The sequence below is a fragment of the Symphalangus syndactylus genome, chromosome 7 (genome assembly GCF_028878055.3).
Source record: "Symphalangus syndactylus isolate Jambi chromosome 7, NHGRI_mSymSyn1-v2.1_pri, whole genome shotgun sequence".
Lineage (NCBI taxonomy): Eukaryota > Metazoa > Chordata > Mammalia > Primates > Hylobatidae > Symphalangus > Symphalangus syndactylus.
The window spans coordinates 94,500,812-94,505,263 of NC_072429.2; positions in this window are offsets into that span (position 1 = coordinate 94,500,812).

Genomic DNA, 4,452 nt, shown 5'->3' on the forward strand with positions numbered 1-4,452 from the left:
AAATTAAGGTAGGTCACAGAGGAAAAGAGAACAGTATGATCAGTGGAAATTTATTCCCCTTGCATGATGATACACTGAAGTTCTCAGATGAGAGGACTTCACCAGGAGAACAGACCAGTTGCAATGTTCAAGTGCTTCCTAAAATTATAAATAATGTCTTCCTCCTTAGCATGGGCACAAATTTGTCATCGTGGGCAGAGCATGATTTCAACTATCAGTGGCAAATGCCCTGGTCTAGTCCCTCACCTCCCAGTTATTTCATAATGTGCAGCATATATACTTTGTTTTATCTGTTACTCTTTCATCTGTTAGCTCTATTGTCAAGAACTCAAGATTGGTGATTTTCATCCAGAGACTTTATGATAAGGGCTTGAATTCTAGGAGAGAGGAGTTATGTTGTAAGGAGAAGAGGTCAGATATGGTTGTAAAGTTTGAGTTGGTATGCTTACAGTCAGGAGATATAAGAGGAAATGTATCCTCTTACATGGAGATTTAGAATTGGGGCAATATCACGTTGTTAAATCATTTTTTTCTGTTAGTGTCCTATGACTTTTTAATAGACATCAAGTCTTTTTAAAAGTATTATTCAATGATAACAGCAGGTCAGCATCTGGTTGGCCAGGATTTGCTAAATCTGAGGGTTTAAGGTTATTGTCCACTGCAGCCTTACTCAACAGGGCGTTTTGTGGGGTAGAAAGACCCTGGAACTCTAGGAGTAGGGGAAGAGGTACAGAACATTACATCATTGGAAAAAGAGGACTGAGAATCCAAGCAGGGGAAGTCTGTTAACCAAAGGAACTCAGCCTCTGTATAAAATGTGTGCTCCACCCATCCCCAGACCTTTGCTCTGCTATATTTTTTCATTTCTTTCTCTCTGGTGGCAAATATATAAATGATTTAACTTATAGGCTGGCCATAGGATCCCTTTTATCCAAGGCTACAAATTTCAATAGGAAACTACGTTAAGACCTAGGCTTGGTTATAGCCCAGTCAGACTTTCTTTCATGGTCTAGTCTTGAGGATGTATTGTGTTCTCATCCCAAAAATTACACTGTAGCCAACATCTCTGGTGCCTGTTTCACTGCTCCTTGACTCACCTTTGACTTCAGCTGCAGCTCTGATGAATATCTCCAACTCCCTTTGCACTGCCAGCACTCATCTCAACAATGTGCCTGGTTTCCTTACACATTCTAACCCCAGGGCCTTCCCCATTGCCAAGGGGGTTTGAGTGGTATAGGAGCAAAGGCAGCCTGGGAGTACAGAGGAGTTGATGCTCTCCAAGAAAACTCAGCTTCCAATACTTTTGATTTATAATTCTATATACTTTTTCGAGATCACAGAAGAATCAAATTCCATTTTTTTCTTTCTTCTACCCTGTTCTTCCTCCTGATGTGTCTCACTCCCCACAACTATCTCATATTGTTTTATCTAATTACTTTCCAAATAAACTACCTGCATACAAGTACTAGTCTCATGTTCTGATTTAGGAGAAGCCAAATTGGTGCCCATACTAAGGCAGAAATCCTCCCTTTTTCTTTCCCAAAGTGTGTGTGTGTGTGTGTGTGTGTGTGTGTGTGTGTGTGTGTGTGTATGCACAAAAGAAGCATACACTTCTCAAAAGCTATCACAATATTTTGAAGCAGGACTTCTCTCAAGTTTTAGGGTATGATAATTTGTCTTTAAAGGAGTAGGGAACATTTGTTTCTTCCCTTGAAGGATTAATTGCTATGGGAATTGCCCTTCTAATCGAAATCTGGAATATATATATATATATATATCTTATCAGACATTGGCCAACAAGCAGCATGGCACTGATTCCTGACAAAAGGGAAGAAGATCAGGTGGGCCTTGCAATGCAAAAGCTTACTGCCTGGAGGCAGTTTCTGGAATGCAGCTCAGAGAGTGTTAACCACACAGCCTACAAATCTTGCTTTAACAAGGAAATGGTGTATCTCAGGAGGCTGTAATGTCTTGGATTTGTAAGGGCAAATACTAGTGAAGACGAAGATGCACAGAGTGAGAGCTCTGAAAATATTCAGATGGTCCCCTTGAGTCTTGGTTGAGTAGTCAGTGTACATACGAGTAGAAATTCCCTGAGGCCGGGAAAAGAAATACTGGAACAAAGTAGACCAAACAATCTCTAGGGCTCAGAAAGGAAAGCCATTGTGAAGAAATGTTGTAGTCCACAGAGAATTTGATACAGCCCTCAGAAGTCTTTCACCTTTGTAGGAGAACTGAATTATCCCTAGAAAAAAGGATACTCTAGACCTGACTTAATAGAAATTAAAAGCATGCCAGAAGTGGATCAAACTGACCCAAAATCACTGTATATCAGAACAAAACCCAACTCTCCAAAAGAATACAACAAAACACATCACTCAAAGTGTAAAACTCACAATGTTAGTATCCAATCAAAAATTAACAGACATGCAAAGAAGAAAAGGGAAACCACAATTCAGGGACAATCCAATCATTATAAACAGGCCTAGACATGACAGAGAGGATAGATTAGCACACAGGATCTTTAAAAACTATTATAAATATTAAAAACATTCTTGCAGGGCGTGGATTACAATCCCAGCACTTTGGGAGGCCAAGGTGGGCAGATCTCGAGGTCAGGAGTTCGAGACCAGGCTGGCCAACATGGTGAAACCCTGTCTCTACTAAAAATACAAACATTAGCAGGGTGTGGTGGTGGGCGCCCGTAATCCCAGCTACTTGGGAGGCTGAGGCAGGAGAATTGCTTGAACCCAGGAGGTTGAGGTTGCAGTGAGGTGAGATCGCACCACTGCACTCCAGCCTGGGCAACAGAGCAAGATTCCATCTAAAAAAAAAAAAAAAAAAAAAAATTCAAGAATATGAATGGAAGTATTAACATTATTGGGAGAGACATAGAAGACATTTATAAATAACAAAATGGAACATGTAGAAATTAAAAGTGCCTGAATGAAAATACACTGGATGAGATTAATATCTGTCTAATATCTTAGACACTGAAGAAAAGATCAATAAACTTGAACAAATAGCAATAGAACCTATACAAATGACACACAGAGAGAAAGAAAAAAGTTGTAGGAGTCTCCATGATATCTATTACAATAGCAAGTGGTCTCATATAGGTATAATGGGATTCTTCAAAGAGGATGAAGAGATTTTAAAAATTTGAAAAAATCTGAAAAAAAAAACAGTTAAAACTGTTCTAAATTTTATAAAAACTATAAACCTATAGGATCAAAGAGATTAATAAATATCACATAAAATAAACATAACAAATGAAACTAAGGGACATAGTAATGTGTCCGGAATTGGTGGGTTCTTGGTCTCACTGACTTCAAGAATGAAGCCGAGGACCCTCGCAGTGAGTGTTACAGCTCTTAAGGCAGCGCGTCTGGAGTCATTCGTTCCTCCTGGTGGGCTCGTGGTCTTGCTGGCTTCAGGAGTGAAGCTGCAGACCTTCGCGGTGTCACAGCTCATGAAAGCAGTGTGGACCCGAAGAGTGAGCAGTAGCAAGATTTATTGCAAAGAGCGAAAGAACAAAGCTTCCACAGTGTGGAAGGGGACCCGACCGGGGTTGCCACTGCTGGCTCGGGCAGCCTGCTTTTATTCTCTTATCTGGCCCCACCCACGTCCTGCTGATTGGTAGAGCCAAGTGGTCTGTTTTGACAGGGCGCTGACTGGTGCGTTTACCATCCCTGAACTAGACATAAAAGTTCTCCAGGTCCCCATCAGATCAGTTAGATACAGAGTATGGACACAAAGGTTCTCCAAGGCCCCACCAGAGCAGCCAGACACAGAGTGTCGATTGGTGCATCCACAAACCTCGAGCTAGACACAGGGTGCTGATTGGTGTATTTACAATCCCTGAGCTAGACATAAAGGCTCTCCACATCCCCACTAGACTCAGGAGCCCAGCTGGCTTCAGCCAGTGGATCCCGCTCCGGGGCTGCAGGTGGAGCTGCCTGCCAGTCCCGCGCCGTGCGCTCGCACTCCTCAGCCCTTGGGTGGTCGATGGGACTGGGTGCCGTGGAGCAGGGGGTGGCGCTCGTCGGGGAGGCTCAGGCCGCACAGGAGCCCATGGAGGGGGTGGGAGGCTCAGGCATGGCGGGCTGCAGGTCCCCAGCCCTGCCCCGCAGGAAGGTAGCTAAGGCCCGGTGAGAAATCGAGCGCAGTGCCGGTGGGCTGGCACTGCTGGAGGACCCAGTACACCCTCCGCAGCCGCTGGCCTGGGTGCTAAGCCCCTCATTGCCCGGAGCCTGCAGGGCCGGCCTGCTGCTCTGAGTGAGGGGCCCGCCAAGCCCACGCCCACCCGAAACTCCAGCTGGCCCGCAAGCACCGCGCGCAGCCCCGGTTCCCGCTCGCGCCTCTCCCTCCATACCTCCCTGCAAGCTGAGGGAGCCGGCTCCCGCCTTGGCCAGCCGAGAAAGGGGCTCCCACAGTGCAGCGGTGGGCCGA